We start from the raw sequence: 25395 nt of genomic DNA, 5'->3' as shown, positions 1-25395 counted from the left end.
TCTCCTAAAACGTGCCGTCTTCTCTAATACAGAGTGACAGTGGTGGTCATAAGCTATCCGCATTTGAACTTGTGGAGCACCTCTGCTGCCACACATCCCATTTGACATGACAGAGTCCATGGGTTCATACACACAGTGCACCCACATGTGAAGATGTGCTTGTATCTCTGTGTCCTGGTTCAGGTAGAATACAAAGACCTCCTTGTGCCTGGGTAGGCACAGGCCAAGAGGGAGCTGATGTGAGAAAGAGTCCAGGATTTTACCAGATTCTGCAATTGGTGTCAACCAGAGGTCTGTCTTCAAGCTGTGAGAAAAGAGCTATGAAAATCTGATTATTGTAAGAACACAGAAAAGGCAGATTTGCCTATTTAGTTGTTGCATCAGTTTAGTCACTACCAGGGGTGCATCGCGGGAGGCCGGTGGCCTGGACAGACTGACTGATCTACTCAAAGCAGCGACAATTTGTCTGGCCAACAGCTCTTTCAGAGGGCAAAATATTTACGGGCCACATAAATGCCATAAAAATTAAAAAAAACCCCTATAATTACGGCTTTCTCCTCAGGTGAGCAAAGGCTGAAAAGCCACTGCTGGGTCACCGCACCAAGCTGTCCCCCTCGTACCTCAGCCGGTGCCTCTTCCCGCCAGCCCCACAGAAAATGGCAGGGGTCTCCCGGCCCCCACGGCAGGGGCTGGCGAGAAAGCTGATTGGGCAATAAGAGGAAGTGGTGGGCTTAGGAAGGTGATTGACAGCAGCCCCTCAGGGCTGAGGAAGGCTTGGAAGCAGGGAGGGATGGGGCTTGAAAAGATGATTGACAGCTCCTTTTTGAATGCAAGGACCCTATGGGGGAAGGGAGGGCTGGTTGATAGCATTCTGATTGGAGTAGGAGAGAACGGGGGCGGGTGTTTGCAGGTGACTGGCAGCTGTTTGAATCACCCGGGGAAAAGGTTACACAACAGTCACGGCTGTTCCGGCTTCCTGAGGTAACGGGGAGGAGGGAGAGGGGCCGCGTGAGTCCGCCCGTGTGCCCTCACCTACGTCAACCCCATTGGTAATTAACTCCATACATTAATTACACTGGGGCAAGAGTTACCCGCGCCCCGTGCTCGTCCTGTGCCTGTTTGGGGTCTGGCCCCCCTGAAAGGCTGTTTTCCTGCTGTCTTCCCTGCCCTCAGAGCTCCGGTCCCTCCTCCTGCCTGAGGGCTGCCAGGTGCCAGCAGGGCCCCTGTGGGAGAAGGGACATGGGTGACTGGAAAACTGGTTGCTACTGGAGAGCAAAGGGCCCCCTTAGGAAATGGAGCCCTTTGCCCTGGCCCACGGGCTGCCTGGTGCTGTGCCTGCAGCCGTTAGCACCAGGCATTTCAGAGAAAAGTAAAAAGGAGTTGACATCAAGTGAAATTTCTCCCTGCAGCCATCACTCTAAGACCACTTAAAATCATAGCCTAAAAACATAATCTAAATTCTGTCTGGTAGGCGGTAAGCCAGGAAGGGACCATTTGCTGCAGCTGAAATAGATTCATAAATTATCAAGTTCTTGAGTCAGTGAGATCCACACCACCCTGATTTCTTGAAGCCACTTTTCTTGACTTTGTACCAGTTTGAGGATCTGGATGGGATTCCATTTCCTTCAGTGTGGTTCAAATGGTCCGTGCTTTTTCCCTGCTGCTCAAAAGCAGCAGAAAAAAAGTGTTTTAAGTCCTATGTATTGTTGACTTTGAAGGACAAATGGCCAGGTTGCTCAGGTTCAATATGTGTCCCTCAAAAGAGCACAGGTGTTACAAACAGAAATGGCCAAATTTTATTGATAATATTGAAATCTCTAGTATTGATAACAAGTATTCTTAATAATTATTATCTGTAGTTCAAAAAGTTACAGAGAAGGATTACTTTGTTTTGTGAATTTCTACTAAATTACTCTCTTGCCATTTTTAATCGTTTAAATACTTCCAATATGAAATGTTCTGATTTTCAGTTTAAAACGGCTCTTTATCTCAAAATTTACTTTGATTTGAATAAAAAGGTAAAACCATCTTAAATAAAAAAAAAAATATTTTTGGGCAAAACACAAGTTTCCATTTGGCCTAAAATAAAATACTCTCAACTATTCAGCCAAAGATATTTTTTGTTTTGCATTAGAGACATCAATCTTGCAAGTAAACTAAAAATCAGTTATATATGCAGCATTGTAGCACTAATCACACAGAGTTGGCTCAAGAACAGAGGCACAGAATGGAAGAATCAAATGTTCGTGTCTTGTCTACTAACACTAAGACCTAAACAGTGTTCAGCTTCATTTATATGACATGATTTGTCTGACATTAACTGACAAACAAAACAAAAGACAGGAAATTAATGCATGGCTATATCCAGGCTTCAGGCCTTCATAGTCTCAATGGCTCAATTTGAATATTATTTAAATGCAAACATCTACCAATTTTATATCCCAGGGTGGGATTTTTTGGTCCTTTTTTGTTTGTTTGTTTGTTTTTTTCCAGAGGAGAATCTTTTAGGCTAATAGCTTGTTTTGGTGGTGAGTCAATCATATTGTCATATTTTTATCCCTAGCACATCCTATCTTTTTAGTGTCTTAGGGTACTAGATAAATAACTACATCTGAGCATTTAGAGTATATGATTTGTCAATGTAGAAATCCTGTGTGGTATTACCTACAAAATACTTGTACTGTAATGCCATGTCACTGTAGTACATTCTTTTTACATCTCTGAAATATTCCTGACCTCCTGGAGTGAGTGAGAAGTGTATTGTTCATGTTGTTCTTTTTGTATGTGTATAGAACATCAAGCTGTCACTCTTGAACTTTTCACCATTTACTAAACCCAAAGAAACAGAAGAAAGCACGACATGCCCTGCTTGTTGAGAACGCGCCTCATCAAAATCCTAGACCTACAGAAATCAAACTGAGTGGAGACCCAGCTAAGGAAACCATGGGTACTAAGTTTTCTGTTAAAGCAAATTAGGATTGCAAGAGGTTTTTCTAATCGACTTGTAAAAACAAAGCAAATCATTGCATGCTGCCATATAACCAATGTCACAGTGCAACTCTGACAGAGAGAAACATACAAAGGCAAAAGAGGAATCTCATGATTCAAGTTTTTAATAGCTTCATTGAAACATATGATAAAATCAGTTTCTCTCAGCAGGAGAGAGACAGATAAAAATGGACTCCATTTGAAGTGCAAACAAGAAAGAGACACAGGGAGTTGTAAAACATACAGCACCCTCCTCATAAAGATCCCACTTTCTCTCAGTTCCAAGTGTTTGCAACTGTCTCTCCCTGTGAAATCTTAATTAAACCAATATATTTCCCATCTAAGTCATTTGAAGATGTGAGTAGTTTGATAAAAAGGTTAATTAGCTCTATTCTTAAAAAAAATTAAAAAGGTACCGTTTTGATCTTTTGCTTGAAATTCACGCCTATCCTTGCATTAAAAATATCCCTCAATCTGGTAGCTAGCAGACAGGAGAAGCATGCTCGTAAGTGGGGCTGTGTGGAGGGGGCTCAGATGGAAAACAAACATTTGTTATGAATTTTAATATTTTTACCTTTTTTTTTCTCATAATGTGTATTACAGATTAGCTCCTTTCTTGAGGCTGGGTGTTTGTCAGGGCTTAAAATCAAATTGATACATGATGAAGGCGGTCCCTTCTGTGGTGACTCAGCTGGGAATTGCACAGAAATCTACACAGCCTGATGCTAACTAATAAAAGGAAGAGAGAGGAACAGGAACATCTCATAAAGCTGTGAAATGACAATTCTCAAGCATCATTTAAATCATTTGGAGGCTGCATTCCTTTTTTATGCTATTACTGCATTGACTAAAACGCACCTCCTATGGAGTATACCAGCTGTGAAAGCTGACAGATCCAAGCGGATGAGTCTAGAAACACTGTTGTTACAGTTTAGCAGAGCAATTCACAGACAAATGGAAGCTCTTGTTTTAATTTCTTCACCTCTCTGCTCTTGTTTAGAGCCCTTTGACAATTCTGTAGACAGAAGGGTTGCAATAGATTGACATGAGCCATTTCCTTCCCTTCTCCCTGGTTGAAGATACTGTCCTTTTGCTGTAATGTAACTTTCACTGGGTCTGACATTTGCATTTGGATCTTGTTATAGGTGTGATCAAAATGCTAGCTACGGTAGCACCATAAGTCAACTGAAGCTGTGGTTTAATAATAGAAGATGTTAGGCTATGTTTAAACAAGCCTACTGGAAAAGAAAATCATCCATTTCTGCAGTGTTCTTGGTAGACTTTACATTGAGAAACACCTGAATATAGTGTTTTCAACCTATAAACATCAAAACACTTAATTATTATGGCATACATTACTGAGTAAAACCAAGCCTTCTAGTTTGGTGTCAAATTGTAGTCTCTCCAAAAGGAGAGGCTAGGCTTGTTCTCTGTATTTTCTCCTTGGGTCTGTCACGGTGGATGTATTTTTTGTTAAGGACAGTTAAATGGGACCAAAAGGTTATTGCAGAAAGCAGTTTTTTCTGTCTTCCAGTTCTGTAATTTTGCTGCTGTGCAATCCCAATGTTGGCTGTTTTACGCAGATGAGAAGTGGAGAACAAGATTATTTCTGTCTCTGCTTCTTTCTCCAGAATTTTGAGTGAATGCTATCATGTTTGAACTGTTACATTTGCAGAACTGTGCTGAGTTTTCTGATTTGGAGAATAAAATAAGCATCATGAGAAATGTCTGGCATCACTTACTCATTCTAGATGCAAAATAACTTTTTACCTATGGCACTCAGGAGGCACATGAAGAACTTTATGAAAAATTATTCTGAGGCCAAAGGTTTTACTTTTGTCAGGGAAGCAACTTTTAATGATCCTTGGGGCCCCCCAGGTTCACTAATGTGAGAGATCAGTGAGCTTACACACAGTGCAGTTTCTCTTTCCGAGACATGCACCATGGTATGCCACAGGATGAATGACTGTGGAAAGAACTGGAGGCAGGTGTGTAAGTGCCTCACACGGTTGGATTATTTTATCAATAATGTATCAGAGAAAGTCCAACAGGGCCTCTTCAACACGGAGACACTGACGAATTTTCATTATATGGATAACACTGGAACGAATCAAGGATGACTTGAGAAGGCCTGTCATTTCAAATTAGGATGTTTGGGGGGGATTGTTTAAACTAATTGCTCAAGGAAAGAAAGCAAGTAATTACAGTTGCACAAAGAAAGCAGAAAGAGAGTAAGGGAAACCAACTTTTCTGTGTTATTTTCAGAAAAAAATACTTAAAAGTACCAACACCTTTACAAGCAAGAACTTAGGAAAAATTACATCACTGCTGATGTTAGGCTTACGTATCAGTGGAAATGTTTTTGGATAGAAAGACAGATGAGCTGAAATGTCAAAAATTGAAAAGAAATTAGCATCCATTTGGCATTCCTGAAAATTACGGGCTTGTAAATAAGCAAGACAAACTAATATTTCCTGGCCCTAAAATACATATTAAAATAGATTGGTGTTTATATTGCTCTCTCATAGTTATATTTGCCTAGATTAACGAAGGGAATTGCACCAGAGAAGACAGTTCGACAGAATCTGTGTATACAAGTTCCTAGTTATATGAGTACTAATATGAGAATAGGGTAATTAACGTGGCTGCTCAGCGCTGCGATAGCCCAGACAACTTAAGTTACTAAGCAGCACCCCAGGTGTATGCCAGTTAGGAAGCAAGTGCTGAAGCAGTTTCAGCCAGCAGGTTTGCTCATTCTGCAGTTCTGACAGATGCCACCGGCAGAAACAAGTTGGTTTTGAAGCATATGTGATTTTGCCAAGAAATCATACTAAAGATGCCATAATGCTCGTAAGAGCACTACAGTAATGTACAGGGTCAGGCAAAAGGCCCATCTGGCCCAGTGTCCTCTAGCTGAGAGTGCCGATAAGATCTATTTACAGCAAATGTGCAGGAAGAAAAGAAACAAAGTGAGCCTCCTCTTAACATTCCTTCCAGAAATTGTTCCTTGCAACAACCTAGGGGCTTGTTGAGACAGAGTTTGTATTTGAACAATTGTATTTAAGAGCCACTTATTTTCTGTAAATTTGTCCATTTATATTTTTGCCCTTCACTACACTGTGGCAATAAATGCCACAATTTACTTAACGCACAGTATGGAGGAATACTTCCTTCTTTTTGTTTAGAACGACTACCTGGTAATTTTGGTGACACAGGTTTGTTACTCTTGAAGAAGTTAGGTTACGCTAACTTAATGGACTTCAAGTCAGTCGTCCAATTAAGTTTACATTTAAAGTAAAGACTCAATGTTTACTGCTTAAACATCTTTGCCACTGACATTTAAGTAACTTTTTCTATTTCATAATTAATCAAATTGGTTGAGAAACTTTGTAGTTCAGGAAATCTGTAAGAGCATATAAAAAATGTTATCTTTATGTTCGATATCATCGCTAGACATTGTTTTTAGCTCTGAACCTGCAAGAAGTTCTTGTTAATTACTGTCTAACATCTTTACAGTGAAAAGAAATGGAAATGCCAATCAATTCACAGTAGAAAATATCCACACTACAAAGACAATTACCTGGTTCATATCAATTATTCCACCTGCTAGCAATCCCTGCAGAGAATCTGAACCTAAGAGTGGCTATGGAAAGTGAACTTCCTATTGTTCATCCTATTGTAGAGTGCTGCTTCTTGCATGTTACTGACACACTGATGAAGGAACAAGAGTCATATTCTATTCTTGTCCATATGATAATTGGTATCTACTAGATAGAGGAGTTGTGTATTTTATATATTGTCATCTGGCACATTATATGAGAATCCCAATTTTGAAAACTACTTCTTCTAAGGAAAAGAAAGAATGAAGCACAAGCAGAGCATGAGTGTTTTCATTCAAAAAGAAATCAAGGTAGCTCTTGCCTATATTTTCTATATGTTAGACTTTTTAAAAATTAAATGAAACACCTTGGAACTATTATCAGAAATTCAAAGCCAGAGAAACAATCTTCTTTTCCTTCCCACTTCTTCACTGAAAATACAGCACTCTCAGTTAGAACTAGGGTTATTTACATAGGACACAGAATTGCTCATCAAGTCAATTTGCATTCTTTGGAACAAATAGATGGATTACAGTATTATGTGTAAAACTTATTCCTGCTGTAGTGATCCGTGAAATTGCAGTTAATTTTGCTGAAATGGACCATTATAGTTTTAAGTAGAAGTGAAAGAAAATGAGAAAGAAGAGGTAAACTGCTAGGAACTGAACTTCAAATACAAGATTAAATTATTAGTAGGAACGCAGCACTGCTGGGAACAGCATGAGCTGCTAGATGAAGCCACTGACCTGTTGGCTTTCAGACACAACCAAGTATCCACCTTGCCATAGTAAATTAGATGAATTATTGGTAGTGATGGGCCTGTCACATTGCACATTCATGTCCCCAAGTGATGTATGTGAAAGTGAATTCCCGCTGCTACAAGCTCCATACAGCTCCTACTGGCTGTGAGGTGCCAACAGCATGCATCTGTTCTGTGCAACGAAATAATTGCATTGTGACACTTCTATAGTACAGCTGTGCATAATGATTTTCCTTGATTTTATACTGATAGATGAGATAAATTCAAGACTGTTTAATGATTGTACAAAAATCTGGGGGCTATGAGATTAGACTGAGAAAAACTCTAACTGTACCATGAGAATTTGCATTTCAATGCCCTTTTTTTCCTCTCTCAGCAAAAGATGGCATGTGCTTCCATCTCATCACTGCTTAACTTGAAAGTACTATGTGGTTTAATGTGGTTTCAGAACAAGTCAGAAAAAACAACTACCATTTGGTCACTCAGTTCTAAGAGGTGTGTCACTGTCTTAACTAGCTATTGCCCTTCACCTGAGTTTTGATAACTGACAATACATGCAGTCTTACTCCATCCCATTTGTGAAGTAAAATACCTTAACTTCAAAAGCCCTCTGAAAAGCAATTTGAAAGCCCTTTACTTATCAATGATCAGAAGTAACCACCTGAACTTCCAGCTGTAACTCCAATTAATTTGTCCGTCAGGTCAGACTATTTAGGACACCCCAGGCCAAAATTCATCAGTGTGACACAATAGGGAGACAAGGGTGTTACCAGATTCAGTGATTGAAAAAATTACCAACAATAGAAACAAGGAATGAAAAAGTAATACAGACAAGGAGATCTTAGTACTGAATTTTCAGGTTTATAATTCTAAATTAGACCTAATCCAGAGGTCTTTCAGGGTCTGCAACCTGTCTGTTGAGGCATTCTATAGCATATGTTAATGTCTCTGCTCAGCATGCCAAAACCAGGAAAAAATCTGCCTTACCTTCCCTTTCCTATGGTTCCTGACAGCATCAGAAGAAGTAATATGACAAACAGGCATCAATATAATTAAAACATAACTAGGTGTTGTACCTCCTATACTATGCTGTCCCCTAAGAGGGCTACTATCGAAGGCTGTTCACCAACATTGTATTTCTTTCAGCTCCTACAAGAATTTCATCGTTCAAATAAACGTCAACCTAAATGGCTCAAGCTTAAATTTTAAGAACATATGTTCTAAAACCTTAGTTAAAAATGAAAATGCTTTCCATGCTAAAAAAGTGCTCTCTGTTAAAAATAACTGTTAAAAAACCCATAAAATGCAAAAAGTAAAAACTATAGGTCAGTGGTTTTAGAAAAAGGGGAAAATTGAAGCATTTAGGAATAAAGTAATGGGGGTCTGTCATAGTACTCTCTTGTGTAGTCACAAATAGAGTTGTATTATGGGTGTTTAAATCTAGCAAACATTTCTGTGTCTCAGTCTGTGTGTCTGTTTTCTTAGTCACTATTTGGTACAACTTGGGTTTGACCAACAGATTTAATTCAAAACTGGAACGGTGGGGTCTATTGACGGTTAGTCTTAAAATAGCGTGATAGAAAATGCATTGGGATTCCACAACCAGGAAAACAATTGCTTTGGGTGACAACCGAGGTGCCAGTGCAGAACTAGGAAGAGAGCATCACTAGGGGAATAACAAGTAGTCAGTTTAATGGACTCTTGTTCAAACTGTGCAATAGCATTGGGACTGAAAAGTAGAGAGACCAATACCAGAAGAAAAGGCATGCTGTAGAAACTGTAGATTAAATGCTCTGAAAAGGTGTGTAGAGATCAATAGAGTGGTTACAGTAGATTTCTAACACAGCTTTCTTTATGCTTCATCTCAGCTACAGACGTCTTGTATAATTTAGAGACTACTGGTATGCACACAAACTATATAGGATGTATAGGTAAAGGGAGAAATTAATTCTTTAGGGTTTAGGCAGGGTTCAAAAGAGTCCTCCGCTTTCCAGGTGGATCACTACTTTCATAATAAAATGTCAGATCATATTCACTGTGAAATTCACTGTGTATGCTATTGTTAACTAAGTCAGTATGGCTCTGTGCCACAAAACAGAGAAATCGCCCATTGGTAGCATATTTTCAGTTATTTTGGTACAGCTTTTACATATATTGGATATTACAGCGGTCTAAAAAACATCAAGGCTATTTATTCATGAGTAAATAATTCTACATAACATTTAAACTATAAAATGAAAGGAGGGGAAACTTGTGAATAATTAATGTTGCCAGGAGTTAATTTTGTTTAGATAACCTTCTAAAATGCTGTAAATTTCATTTGATCTGAAGCCGCAGTAGGAAACGTCACAAAAGAAGCCAGTGTTTAATATCAGAAAAAAATCTACTCAGAATTTTTGGCTTTTTTTCCTGAGACTTAAATGCCAAATATTGAATACAAAGTTACAGGACATGACTATTCAAGTTGGCATACTGTCCAAACCAACTAAAGTCACTGTGTACAGTCTCTTGCTGCACCTTTCACCCTGACCATCCTAAATATTTCTGCATTTTAGATGCAGTCAGTATAACATAAATGATATCATGTTGTCTAGTTTCGCCAAGAGAAAAACAGAAGTGCTGCAATTTTTGGACAGGGTGACAACAAATCTTGTGTGAAATGACAAACTCATTTCAAACAGACAGAAGATTATATCTGTTTCTGTTGGTGGGGGTGTATGGTCTACCTGCTGCAGCTATCGTGGAGAGAAAGTATATGAAGTCCTTGCTAGGCCTTCCTCTGCAATAACATCTAAGATTTATCTGTGTAGCAAATCCAGGTGCAGGATAGCAGGAGGCAGCTCCACGTTTATGTCAGCCATAGCGTATGGTCAGCAGTTGGCAGGCATGCTGTGTTTAGGCATTGTGAGGTCTTCAAACACGGCTTAATGTTGCCATGCCATATGTACTGTAATATCTAATCACCATGGGAGTAGAGTCTAGTGTTTCAGCACAATTTATTTGTTGGCTGATAATAAATCACTCAAAATGCTATACGTTACTAGTATTTTATTTTTTTTTGAACCAAGACAGAGAAAACCACTATAATCTACAGCTTTTCTGCTTTCTATCTCCCAAGCTTGCTTTTTCCTTCCCACCAGACAGGAGACATAGCCTTCTCCCTCTTCCAGAAAACTTAAACATTTTCAGACGAATAGTTTCAGCTGATCTATTTGTCAAATATTTGGAATATTGCATAGCTCCCAAGAGAATAAACTTCAGAAATTAATTTTCTATGTGAGATTAAATCATCATGATATAAAAGAGATTCCTAACAGCATATGCTCTTTTCTTTTTTTTTTTTATTTTTTTTTTGCATTTCAATAGTTCCATATTGCAATGTTACCTTCAAACAGACTTGCATGGGAATCACCAGAATCTTTGATATGATTAAATTTTTTTTCCACACTAAATTCTGTTTACAGTTAACTGTGGAAAAAGAATAATCATACCAAAACTAAGAAACTGAAGAATCAAGGTGCCTCCAATGTGCACAAAGAATATGTATCTCTCATTCTTAGCCCCATAACATTTTATTTTCAAAGAAAATTGATGCTGAAAGATACACCTATGTAAACTGTTCACAACAGAGCAAAGGGAGTTTTGGGTTTTTTGTTATGATTCCTACAACTATGTAGAATAATCCAAATATATTCAAATTTCCAAAGGGAATCGTGCCATTCCTTGCCTCTCCGCTCCACCTGTGCACTTGTGCAGGAAGTTGTACTCATGTAACCCCAGTGGAGAACGTAATAACTTTTAAAAGGATTAATTGTTTTTTTCCAGTGTAGCTCCATTAATCTCATGGTTGAAGCTCTAGGGAAAACTGGTGAGAATCCATGTTGGGGATGAAGAGAGGAGAAGGGAAGTTGTGAGCTTATCCACTTCAACAACTGCCAACCATTGGATGCATTTAGCTGTAGTACGAAATCACACCCTTTTATGCAACTCTGGGAATGATGAGACACTTTAAAGCGTATGTAAATTGCACTGCATTTGCATCCACTCTAAGAACATTTTATGTTGCCAGGACTATGAGAAAAACTACAATAGTGCAAATAAAAAGTAGACCAAATACATGCACTGTTGAATTCAGTCATCTGTAGCTTTCTTTGATCAACTGCCTCTACGGAAAATGTGCTGGATAAGGGCAATTAGTCTATTTACTGAGAAGTCTTCAAGACAGTGAATTTAAACTTTTTTGATCAGTGGAGCCCTAAAGATTGTACAGTTAAGTCTTACGCAGTCTTACGCACAGAAAAAGTAAGCACAATGACAGTAGTCTTAGTTTTCTGAGCTCTCAGATTCCTTAGAAGCAGATGATGCAATTGGTAGATGCACCTTGAAAATTTGGATGAAAGCCTGAGAACACTTTATTACGAAGAAGTTAATATAGCTAATAAAAGTTGCATCATCTTCCTTCAATGTTCTACAGCAGTTACAATATGGATGTGCAAGTCCTAGCATAAAAAAGCTCATTTAACCACATTGAATGTGGTTGTAAAGACATTGTCATTAGCAGTTGCATAATGAATAAAAGTTTTAGTTATACAGTCTTAGCAATGTATGGTTAAAAAACACAGAGTGTGAAAACTATTAAATAATTAGACTTTTGTTCTTTGTTTTTAAATATTAGAAATTCCAGTTTAATCTCCCCTTGGAGGAATAAAGAGGACTTTTTTCCTTTTGTATGTCAGCTATATCTGTATTTTATCAATGTAAAAGGTTTTAACTTCCTGTAACATAGTTGTTACCATCTTCACTGGCATACAAGTCTTCTAACTTTTCATAAAATGACCACATATGGACAAAGCTCAAAACACAGTCTCAGATTTTATTACAAGTAAAGGGTCCTGGCTTTTTTAGGCTGATCTACCATCAGAGATGCCCACAAAGGATTAGCTGAAAATACTTTTATAGCATTCTATATGCCTTTAACCAATCCCAAGGATAAAGGTAGATTTTCTCCACCAAAACCAGAATGATATAGCCCTCTCCATCTGTTCTTGGGGGGGGTAGGGGGGTGGTGTGGTGTGTGGTGTGTGTCTCTCATCAGCTTCTCTCCTTTGGCCATGAATTACATCAACAGCCCTCCCTTATTGCCTTCTTACCCTGATAGAAGATTGGATGGTTTTATGGTTGAGTTGTTACACTGGATACAGGCCTACATTATTATTTCTGTCACAGATTTCCTGTGTAGTCTTGGACAAATAATCTCTTTATTCCTCTGATGGTAAAATGAGGCTAACACATCTCAAACTCATGAGGATGTTCTGAAGATCAGTTGATTAGTCTTTGTGAGATACTCTGATATTAGAGAACAGATGCTTCAAAAAACCCAGTACATATACAGCGATATTTGATTTCTGGTCTTCCACAGCTTTTTTTAAAAAAAGCTTTCCACTTAATAAATCCCAGCTGGATGACTGTTCTTTTTTACTCAGCAGCTCTCACATTAGTTTTCTAAGGTGGAGCCAATTTTCTTGCCTTCTTTTTGGAGCTCTTTACCCTTTGCTGATTTAGTACAACGTATCCTTTCCAAACATATTTATTTGCTGCTTTTTATCCTTGCATTCCCAAGTGCCTTATAAATGCATGTCTATAAAAAACTTCAAACAAAGAAATAAGACTGCTGCAGGGATGCCACATAGCAGACAGATAAACAAGCTATTAAATAGTTAGCTGTATGGTCCCTTCATGATCATATCGGAACACCTGACATGGGAGGTATGGGAGAAACACCATATATTTTATAGAAACTGCAGGTAGGAGCTTTAATTGTGTATAATGTAACATGATCAGGACACTAAAATTAACCTCCTATTCTTTTAAGTGTAATTTGGGATAATTAACCACTCCAGGTAATAAGGATGTTGGGTTTTATGTCTCATCCATAGTTGACTGCAAGGTCAGCATCTTCTATGGATGTTGGTGTAATAGAAACTCAGAGAAGTATTCTGCATACTAAATTATCATGGCCCGTTTCAACAAAGTTCTGCTTAGAGACTCCTAGCTGAGAACTAAAAAGGCATGGTCCTAATAGTCTAAGTGAAATATGGAAGTAAGAATCCAAAGTGGATGCACATACAACCTGTGTCAATTTAGGGAATTCTCTATGCTTCTGTACATCTCTCTGATGAACTGGATTCTGCAATGAAGAAGTCTACGAGGGCTTGGTACCTTCTCCAGGAAGGACACTATGATTTAGGACACTGCCTGCATGGAAAAAACTATTAAAATCTTTCATACGGCGTAATTTGAAGTAGCCAACAAAAGAATGCACGTACACTAACAGCAACATCTTTTCATTTTCCTTCTGTATTTTTTCACATGTGTCTTAGGAATAAATATTTTTCTCCGGAAATTGCAATCTTAAAAATCAGTTTTTCAGCTGCTCCCTACTCCCTTGTTTTGCTCCATGTGTTATGGGGCATGTGTCTGAGATAATGCAGCAATAATGTTCCTTTTAAAGTAGTAACTAGAAGTGGGGGAGGGGATGCTGATCGTGTTTGCTGGGCATTCACTCATCTGTATAATTTTCACATAAATGAGCAAAACAACCCAGCTTCTTATATTCACGTCTCCCCTGTTAAAAAAGGAAGCGTGTTTCAGACACTGGGGATATAAACACAGAAGGCAGCAGGTGAGAACAGGAGGGCTATGCTGAACTGTGAATCTGTCTGGCTTTGTCAATTATTATAAAGAGTTATAAAATCTGTTAGTATTCAACTCCAGCCATTGGCAGTTGGCATTGCAGTTAATGGACTGAATGATGCCTCAGAGGCATTTTTCTACCCGATTAACTCCAGGAAATTTAACACCTGTGTAAAAAGTACCACCCCTCCCCCCCAATAATTAAAAAAAATTCCCAGCAGAACATTTTTCCCAGGCAGCATCCACGTCACATCAAAACCAGCTTTCTCCAGCACCCAGGCAAACAGCAGCGGCCCAAGAAAGACAAGTTCTTTGAAAATGCAAAATCACCAGAGGCCTATTTTATAGGTGACAGTGCTGTATTTAGAGGGGAAGAGTTGATGGATATCTAACGGATTTATTTTTAATCATCATTCTATTCCCCCACTTTCAAGGTAACTAACAAATAGCAAACAGATGGTGTTACCAGTCAAATACTCCAGATGAGAATGTTATCTCAGGGACAGAGTTGTGGGACCCCAACACCTGAAATGAAGGTAGTGATTTTATCTGTCATCTTTTCCCTCTGGTATAAATGCAGTAAGAACTTTGACTTAACCATGTTTTGCCAAGTGTCTACCATATTCCCAAATACAAGGGACATGGTAGTTTTTTGCCTGGCTTCTACCGACAGGAATCGAACTTCTGTCGCAACAAATGTACAAACTGCCATTTAAAAATTACATTAGAGATACAACTCCACAGTTTGAGAATTAAAGCATTCTCTGGGTCCTCTGTTGGATCTGCAAAGAACGATGTGAAGCTCAGAATCCTTCAGGATAGTTTTTGCTGGGACATTGTGGTATCTCAGGGTAGAGTTCATTTTATTTCATATTGTAAAACTGCACTCTGAGATCCCAGTGAGACACCCATTCTGAATTGTGCCACGTACTCACTCACGTTTAATACTGTCTTACATCATGGGTAATCCTGTTTAAATCTACCAGGTGCTACCCAATATGAATAAAAATGTCACAATTTGACTCAGGGACATAGACAGGGGATGAGGCTAGTTGGCTAAATTGGTCTGGCACCTGGGTACCAGTCAGCAGAAACAAAGCCCCCTGGAATGCAAAACGATGCGTAATTTGCAGGACTACATTTATTAATAGTGAATAAATGCATAATAATGTATATCTATAAAATTGTGTGGGTATTCTAGGGCAAAACTCTTAATGCTGCATTGGGCGCCTGGCTGCTAGTTTCTGCACAAAAAGACTGTTTTAAACTAGTTAATTAGTATCCGGTTATCAATGTCTTACATCTGTCAGGTGTAAGAAATATTTCACCTAGGTAGTTAAAATGTTCACTTTGGAAGCTGTTTTATCCATTACTTACTCAAGGTACGTGCATAATGACAGAGTGCTGAAAGATTTCAAAGCATTGAAGAACCAATAGTCTTCAAGGTAAGGTAAACATGCCTGCGCTCTTCCCTTTATGTCAGAAATAAGGAAGGGCGCTGGTATGACCTATATTGAAACTGGCAAAAAAAAAAAAAATCTATGAAATTATCAAGCAGCAACTCATTCCTTAGAGTTTACAGTAGAGAATACAGACCATGGCGGGATCTGAATTCAGCCGCTGGGTAAATGAGATTTTCAGCAATTGAATTGCAGAGAAGCAGGAGAAAAGAGGAATAAAAAAGGAAGAAAATTCAAACCCAAAAGATTTTTATCTGTCCTCAGAGAAGCACTTTTTAAACAAATTGTAACCGGTTATAACTCTACACTCTATGACTGAGGACATATTCTCCAGCTAAGGCAATTAATTCTTTGTGCACTCAGGAGGGGAGAAATATGCCCCCAAATATTTTATGACATCTTATGAGGAAATGGAGGGCAGCCTTATCTCTGTCTTATTCCAACCTGCCTGTGATGGTTATTTCAGTGGTCTCTGCGAAGACCTGCTGTAACTGGTTTGCCACCTTCTTGAATACAAATAATTTCTCATAAATTGTGCCCCCTGCTTTTCAAAGAGGTTTGGAAATGATACATTTTTTTTTTGTTTTAAAAACATTATTATATTATGGCAATATTCCACCATAGTCTTGCCAAGTTTCTTATTAGTATCAGCAGCATCCACCACAATCCAGCTCTTCCCTCTGCTCAGCAAGCTGCCTTCTCAGTGGATGATGAAACTTGGCATGGATAAAGAGTAAATCTTATTAGCGATGCCCACACATGCTGTGCAAGGGCTTGTATGTGATCTATAGTGGTGGAGGAAGACATGAAATCTGATTACAAAAGGGGATTTTGTAAAGGGTTCATCTCTATGGTTGCTCAGTCAGTACAGGCAAAGCTTGCGCATCTCTTTTTTTAAATGATTTAAGATAAAATCTGCTTCAGTCCATTCTAGTCCGCATAGCCCACAGGAATTTAGGAAAGCAAGGCTTTCCTTTTCCTACCTTTTCATGCTTTGTAATACTAATGTTTAGCATTTGGAAAGTACTTTACTGTTTCAACTCACTGTCTAATTAAATATCACTGTAAGATACTAAGTCCCCTAAAAAGGTAACAGTTATTCAGGCATAGTACTGCACAATGAGATCTTATATTTTGCACTTCTGTTCTAAAAATAGGGAACTGCTGTAATTTCTCACAATATGGTAGCAGCAGGGAAACACTGACTTTTTAACAGTAATGACATTAGGTGGTACTCTTCCTGATGCTGGGGGCCTAATTCGTATTGATGGGAGCACTACTGTAAGGCAACATAAAGAGGTTTTTAGGTGTTTGAAGACTACCAGGTAGTTTCATTCCCAATTTTGCATCCTGTGCCATGTTCCCCAGTTGCCTAACCTGCTTGCATGTTAGAACGCTCCTGAGCTCCAGCTGGAACCACATCCAGAAGATCTCATTGCAAGGAAGTCTGAGCACACTTCTGGTGTGATTGCAGACCATACCTAGAGCACCCTATTCTAACGTGTCATGACTGTCCTTCCTGGTATGTCTCAGAACATGCGTGAAATGCTGTCAGCAACAAACAATAAAACCACAATGCTGGCAAATTAAATACCAGCCTTAACATTATGTGGTCATCTATCACAGAATCAAAAAATGATTGAGATTGGAAGGGACCTCTGGGGACCATCTGGTTCAAACCTATGCTCAAGCAGGGCCACCTACAGCTGATTGCCCAGGATCACATCCAGATGGCTTTTGAATATCTTTAAGGTGGGAGACTCCACAACCTCTCTGGGCAACCTGTGCCAGCACTTGGTCACCCTCACAGTAAAAAAGTGTTTTCTGATGTTTAGATGGAGCTTCCTGTGTTTCAGCTTGTGCACATTGCCTCTGATCCTGTTAGTTAAAGGGGTTAGAATAGCCTGCAGTGAGCCAGGTAGATAGAAGCTAATCCACATATTTCATTCCTGTTTCCAACTGAAGTGAGTAGCACAGGACTATCCCTCACAAAATCTTTGGTTAATTTCAGGGAAACAAAGATGCAAGGCTTGCAGCTCATGGTGAAATGTTCTCAGCACTGGCAGCCACTCCTGGATGCAGGGTTTGGCATTGAACATGTCTTTAATTCCAAAGGTGTAAAGTATTACCTTCAGTCAACTTGACAAGCATTTTTCTTCCAAAATTTAGCCTTCAAACCCACAAATCTCAGCAGCAAGTATCACACAAATCTTTAAAATTGGGCAGTAGCTAGGACCTGCTGCGTTTAACTATCTTTTAACCGTTGCTGAGCTGCTGTTCTTTAAATGACTGCTACAGCTAATTTATTGCCCTTCCCAGCATTATCCATTATTTTTATTAATAATAATTTATTTAATTGCTTCGTCTTGCTTGCATGGTGGAAGATAATATCCATGTCATGGTGATGCAGCACTAACTCTGGGAACCAGCGCTAGTGAAGTCATGGCTGTGTCACAGTGGACAGAATGTTGGCAGGGGCTATGGAACGGAGGAGTCATTGAAACGGCTTGCTTTTCTTGCTTCTCCAGACACCATAAGGGCACGTGACCAAACCATGGCACACTGCTGTCCTCTCCCTGCTTGTTTCACTAAGCTGGAGAGCTGTCAATGCATTACAGGACAGATACGATAGCCCCTACCTATACTCTGTCATGGTCTCATGGGGAACTGGAAGGTCTCCACAGCCCTGTGCAAAGGGAGCTCTGCACCCTTTCTGCCTGGTTGGCCAAGGACTGGGTCCCACATGAGCTCGTGGCCCAAATCACTGTGGGGTTAGTGACATGGTGGGCCCAGGACAGATGTCTCCTGTCAGTCAGGGAAAGATGGGATGGACAGTCTTGGTGTGAGGCTGGGAGAGACCTGGGCAGGGGGTCGGGGGCTGCCCATGGTGACGGTGGGTGGCTATCCCATTTGTTGATTCTCCTGTCTATTACAGCCTCAGCCCTGCACAGGTACACAACCAGAGCATGGTTGCTCCTTCTCCCTCCTTGGCCATTAAGCTGGAGAGCTGCCAGTGTCCTACAGGACAGATAGGATAGCCCCTACTCACACTCCATTGTGGTCTCACAGAGAGCTGGAAGGTCCCACAGCCCTGGGCAAAGGCAGCTCCACACCTGTTCTCCCCGGTTGGCCGAGGGAGCTCCTGGCAAGATTCTGAGTGCTGTAGTGGCTATGTCATAGTGGGCAGAGCACTGGTAGTGGCACAAATCATTGTGGGGTTGGTGGCATGGTGGGCCCAGGGCAGGTGTCTCCTGGCTGTCAGGGAAAGGTGGGATGGACGGCTTTGGTGTGAGGCTGGAAGAGCCCTGGGCAGGGAGGCAGCGGCTGCTGTGGTGATTTTGTTTGTTGGTTCTCATGTCTATTATAGCCTCAGCCTTGGTCAGGGACACAGGGAGCTCATGGTACACTTCCGTCCTCTCACTCCTCTGCCCCCAAGCTGGAGGGTGTCATGACTTCTTACAAGGACATCTACCTAAGGACTATGGAAACACATATAGCCCTGTTTCTACCCTGTCATTGTCCCACAAGCAGCTGGATGGTGCCTGCAGCTATTGAGAAAGGGAGCTCCACACCGCCCACCTTCTTGGTCTTAAACTTATCTCAAAATAAATTTTCTGATTCATGTACCTATGGGCTGTTTTTTGCTGTCTTTTTTGGGAAACATTTTGGGGCTTTTCCTTTCTCATAAGGATTGCATAAGCCTCAATTTCTTAGGAAGCTGGGCTAAAATAAATTCAGAGCATATTATGTGTCATATCTAAGATTAGAGTCTGTAAGCATGGGTATGTAAAAATTTGCTGCCTGTTTTGAGCAGGTCCTTCAAGCAGTGTAACTGAACCCAATTGGCTCCTTTTGAGCTTGTGAGAATCCCTTTCACATCTAGACTTCATGCCTCTGATGGGCTCTCTAGGATGCAGGAATGAACAAATCTTAGGTTTAGCATCAGAAGAGACAGACCCTGAGCACAGCAGAAGAAAAGCTGAAGGACTTCCTTTGATTTATAGGCACCAAGTGTTACACCCTATAGTAATCAGTTTCACTGTTAGGGCTGAGATCACTTTCTCCTTACCAAAAAAGTGGAAGGAAAAACTTCAAGCGAAACAGCAGAAAATGCTCTCATTATGAGCCTACAACACCTAGACTGAAAAGTTTTTTGCTACCATCCTGGTAGGACTGCTGCTGTCACAAGAGCATCCAAACCACTCTGCTCTAGCAAAATAAGCTTTCTTACAAGATGCAGAAGTGCGATGTACTGTGAAGCTGCATGTGAGCACCTGTGCTTTTAAGGATAAGGAACATACTACATGGCAGCCAGCTGACCTACGTTTACAGCTGAAGACGTAAAGCTGACCCACAGCTAACCTACAAGACAGAAGGAGTGCTAGTTAAACAGACTGTATCTTTTAAAGCGATAAACCGAGCAGGAGCAGCAGCATGGGGACAGGTTTGTTCTACTGCCTTATGTAAGAAGTAAACCAGTTCAATATAGCACGATGAGCCACTGCTGGCAGGGAAACACAACTACAGAGTAACTCCCACCTCCTCAATATGCCGTGCTGTAGGGAGGAAAGCACACTCTTGGTATGTAGAAGCAAACCCAAGCTTGGGAGTGCTCCCAGCAGCAAGTGAGATGGCAGCGTGGGCTGAGCTGGACAAACCAGGTGAGTGCTGGGGGCCCGATGCAGGCAGTAAGGCTGTGGCAAAGCGCTGCTGTGATTTCACTGACGCCAAGCCCGTGGCATCAAAGCTCACACAAACAGCGACACCCAGCCGCAAACACATCTTGCTGTGTGAGCATGGATAACCTTCAAAAAACAGCAAGGGGATAAACAGTGCATTTTTAGGGTTGCTAGGCCATGAAGAGAGGAGAGGAGAGGAGAGGAGGAGACAAGAAAAGCCTTCCCCAGGCACAGCGGTGATAATTGAATGAGCATACGGAGAGAATCTCGCACATATGGGACCAGATTTTTAACCCCCACCAAATGAAGTAGCTCAGTTGAGATGAGCACAGTGCTGCTTCACACTGTATGAGGATCTCCCTGTTGGCATAAATTAGCCTTTAGAAAAACAGACTCCCATTTAGTTTGCTCAGTCCTGCCCCAAATACACAGATTTTTTTTAGCTCCCTCCGTGGAGCTGCATGTTCATATGACCACTAAAGAGCACATGAGCAATTACTGCTACAGCGGAAAAGGGAAGAAGTAAAAGAAAAATTGAAAGTTACTACAAAACAAACATGCATACCCTAAACCTGCCTATGAAAGACAAACCATAACTGTTAATAAAGCCACCTTGCCTATAGTTAGATGACATCACACCAATGTTTCATCCCTGGCAAGCATGAGGGACAGTTCTATACTTTGGAGTTTTATAAGACAAAACCAGAGCAAGGAAAATAGCTGTGCTGTGCTCAATAAATGTATGCAAATAACCACAGCAGAAAACTATCATTAATAAAGTCCCATTAGAAAAACATCTCCCAGATTACTCAGCATTGCTTCTCTTTCTGTTTTATTTTATTTTTTTTTAGAAATCTAACCATCTTTTTTCAAAACTTCATACAGACAAGACTTATCCTGGGACCAGCAGCTTCTACCTTGCTCAAGATCAGCGTGTCTGGTCTGGTGAGATCAAATGGTGTCAAGGAAGATGAAGTCCAAATCTCCATGAGATATCATTCACTACACTTCAATATAGGAACAGCTGTCTGAGTTCACTGTCAAAATGACATCATTTAGAGAATATAAAAATAATTGTACAAAATCAGACCAAAGGCTGCCCCCTAGTTCAGTATCCTCTGTTCAGCAACAGGAGAACATAAGTACTGTGTTGTACTTATGGTCCAAGAGTGATCTTTTCCTGGAACAACCTTCTACCTTCAAGTCGTGTAATAGCTTGAAGGAACTGAGATAAAGGGTGTATGTAGAGCGTCATGTTCAGTAGCCACAAATGTACTTATCCTCTCAATTTGTTCAGTCTGGTTTTGAACACCTTTCTGCTTGTGGCCTCCTCAAAACCCTGTGGTGCTGACTTTCACAATTATATGCTGTGGGGAAAGCTGTGGCTTTCAGTTTGTATTAAAGCTAATTTATTATAGCTTATACATTCACTGGGTGCCCTTTAGTTCTTGTGTTGTGAGAAATAACAAGTAGACATTTCATATTCACTTTCTCAGCTCCACATATCTTTTATAAATCTGCATAGTATCTCCTGCTTTTTTCCCAAGCTAATGAAGCCATTTAGTACTTCCTCCTGTATAATCCACTTTATACCTCAAATCACACTTGTTCTCCTTCTCTGTAATCTTTGTAGTTCTTTGCAATAGTCAAGGTTGAAAATGCACCAGGAATTCATACAGTAGTACAATGATGCTTTCCATCTTATTCTATTCTTTTCTCAGTAAATCTTAAACATTCCCTTTGCCTTTTTCGCCTCTGTGCAACACCGAGCTGATGTTTTCGTAGATCTATACAAGACAACTGTAAGATGTCTTTTGCAAGCCCTAATAACTAATTTAGAACCCATCACAGAGCGGCAAAGAATACTGAGAAGATAAAGATACTTAGGGTCTGAAGGGAGGAGGATTGTGACAACTTTAGCAGATTCAGTGAAAAGTAGCAATGTGGTAATTTCGCAGTAAACTGGATTGATTTCTTGTGAGTCACCTTCCTACGTAGTCTTAGTTGCTATAGAGTAACATGGAGATTTCCTGCATTGTGCACAACGGTAAGGGGACAGGTGAGCACTGGATCTGAATATGGTGGATCAGTCAAACATGGATCCAAATTAAGTGGTTTTGAAGACGTGTTTAAGACTGCAGGGCCTAGAAGAAGAGATGGAAACCACATCCTCATCAGTTTTAAAGGAGGGGACTTGGGAATCTGGGGGCAAACGACCCTTTTTGATAGGTGTACAGTTTTGTATTGTAACGTGGGCCACTGGAGACTGGTGTTCCAGACCATTTATGATTGGACTAAAAATTATGAACAAAGGAAGAGGTGGAAGATTAGAGAAGAAAAAGAAATCATGGTTGTAAAGGTTTCAAGACAAGATATTCCAACAAGAAATAACACAGAGGACATTTTGGACGAATTGTTTACACCTTATTGTATCTTTAAATACATGCACCAGGTAGGATGACTAATTAACTGTTCTTACTTCTGTAACCAGATTTAAATTTTTCTTGATGATTAATGCATGAAAAGAAGTCTGAAGTATATTTTTCTGGAAAAGCGATATATGAGCAATGCAGAGCAGGAGTGAGCAAAATCATAGTGTTGTCTAAACTACTAGCACCAAGTCATGAAATACACTTGTTCAAGTATCTTGAAGATACTCATTGATTTAGCATAGAATCCCCCACTTCACCCCACACAATGCAGGTCTCAGAAAACAAGTTGGGAGAGAAAGAAAAAAGCATATTCAAAACAAATCGTTCAGCTTAAACATTAAATTTTGAAGCAATACATTTCATCCACACAGTGATGGACCTCCAACGTCACCTATGCAGACGCTGAATTTTGAAGCAGATCAGGCCTTTTCCTTAATCTCTTTAAAAGGCCTTTGCTTTCTTGCTGGAAACTTTAAAAGTAAATGGCTTGGGAATCTCTCTGTTGATCAGGGCCAGTACTCAAATTTTTCTAGCACTCTCATTCACCTTTGTGATTTGTGTAAATTCCAATATATCTCCTTAGTAACTCTAACTGAAGGTGGCCTCCACACTGAACTGGAATACTGGACCAGAAGAGAAGGTTGTTTTGCCACATATGCTGAATTAGCATTTACAGGCTCATAGTTATTTTAGTGGTAGTGGACATCTCAGAACGGACATGTGTGTGCTGCCTAGATTGAGAGGGAACATGGATATGTGCAGAAACATGAGCTTGGACTTCGTCTTCTCAAGCCTGAAGAGGATGAGATAAGCCATAGTGGACAAACAGGAAGGCTTCAGGCAGGAGAACAGAAATAATGCAAGGAAAGTTTTGGAACAAGAGAGTAATGCAAATACTGACCAGGCAGCTCCAAAAAGAGACTTTCAATAGACATGTACAAGTTTAAGCAAAACAAACTACAGTATTGAACTCAAACCGTTCAGTTGCTGCCAAATGCATCAGCCTAAATGAAGGCAATGCTACTTAATGGACGACAGCGTACTCCACAGCTCTTGACAACCATTTCACTCCTTGACAAGATCTTGGAAAGGAGAACTGAAATTGCAGGAAGATGTCCTTCTGAACATGGGAGATAGCATTGCTATTGATCTTCATTGTTTATTTTTGTAGCTGGCTTTGCAGCTCCTGCATACTTAAAAAGCTCTAAGAATCCTTTTGCTGGCTTCTAAGAATTCATCAGGTCCGAGGGAAGAGTCAGAAGTTTGGATTTAAGATCTAGAGAGTTAAGCAACTACAAACATGCAGCAAATGAAACATTTAGACATTGGGCAAAATATCGATTAAAAATATCTACTATCCATCACTTTTTATTTCATCAGTTCTTTTGATTGGTTTAACTACAACTGCCCTGCACTAAGACCTTAAAATACAATGCAATTTAGATCCGAAACATTGTTAATTTACCTTCTCGAGCCTTTCATAAAAGTTGCAGTCTCCTTCAGCTTTTTTCCTTCCAGCTGATCCTAACATGATCAGGCATGGCTATTGGAATGGTATGTCTATCAAATGGAGCCTGATTCTCATTTAGAAACAAAACAAAATAGCAAGTCATTGTCTTAATTTGGAATTGAACCTAAACAAATACTTTTAAAGACTCAAGAATGGTCTGTCAGTTTTTCCAGTCATTTTTCATTTCAAAGTTCTCTATCTTCTTTTCAATGTGAAACAAAACACAGAAATGTTGAAAGGAATCCCTCCCCCACCCCCCCAGCAATTCTGGTCTAGTTTTTCAAGTCTAAGGAGGGGGGAAAACTTCAGCCAAACATTTGGATGCTTACATGAATTAAACTACCAAGACTTTAAAGTTGTGCCAGCTCTGAGGAGCATAAAGGGATTTGTACTTCTCTGATATGTTCTTTCTTCGTTGTGAGAAAAAGGAGCAAACATGGATGTGAGCTATTCTTTTTTTTGTCTACTTTTCTTATTGTTGTTATAATTGTCTCAAAGAAAGATAAACAAAGACAAGAGAAGTATAAATTTCAGGGCGCTTCCCGAAGAGCTTTGTGTTCAAACTTTCATCCTATGCATCATCAGGCATCTGCTTTCCACTTCTACACGTCTGTGTCTGTTAACCCACCCACACTGCAATCCTATAAGATCATACACATTTATGTCACTCACAGTTACTGCTTCCAGTCATATGTCAATCACAGTCACTCCCTGTCTACCCTGGGTGGCTGTCAATCTGTTATCAGGGTAGAATCATTTTAACCTGCTTTAAGAATTTATGCCTTTCGTCATAACTGTAGGACAGAAATATCCTCTGCTAATAAGAGGTGTTAGCACTATAGAAGAATGGTTTGGGTTGGAAGGGACCTTGTCCTGACATACTCAGATGTTATTCAGCATTGTTTCAACTGTGTTTCTTCTCACAATCCTCCTTTAAGCAAGTTACTTTTGTCCTAGTACAGAAAAAAGCCTTAGTTCCCTATTCAACTGCTTTCAGCAGTGCACTGATAAACCCAACCTATTTAAACAACTGGTGTCCTGTTGTAGTTTTTAAGCCTTTTCCATAAAGGGAGATAAATATCTCCAATATTACATTCTTGGATACTAGTTTTGTGTGTTATCAGCCAGTATGCAAGCAGAGAAGCCTGTTATCAGTTTCTGATTTCTGCTTAAAAAAAAATCAAACCAACTTCAAGGGGAAGTCAAGTAGAATTTCAGTGTATGAAAACAGACGTGAATTGACTGACTTTACTGTGCCAATACGCACTCATTTC

At 40.0% G+C, this 25395-nt stretch overlaps 1 protein-coding gene across 1 annotated transcript in view; it reads right to left on the bottom strand.

Annotated features, from left to right (window-relative positions):
- Positions 1-25395, bottom strand: part of GRAP2 (GRB2 related adaptor protein 2) — an 87590-nt gene that overhangs the window by 41894 nt on the left and 20301 nt on the right. The gene's annotated exons all lie outside the window — the stretch shown is intronic.

The sequence above is a fragment of the Chroicocephalus ridibundus genome, chromosome 1 (genome assembly GCF_963924245.1).
Source record: "Chroicocephalus ridibundus chromosome 1, bChrRid1.1, whole genome shotgun sequence".
NCBI lineage: Eukaryota > Metazoa > Chordata > Aves > Charadriiformes > Laridae > Chroicocephalus > Chroicocephalus ridibundus.
Note: the sequence above shows the minus strand (reverse complement) of the source record. Positions and strands in the feature narration are given on the sequence as shown.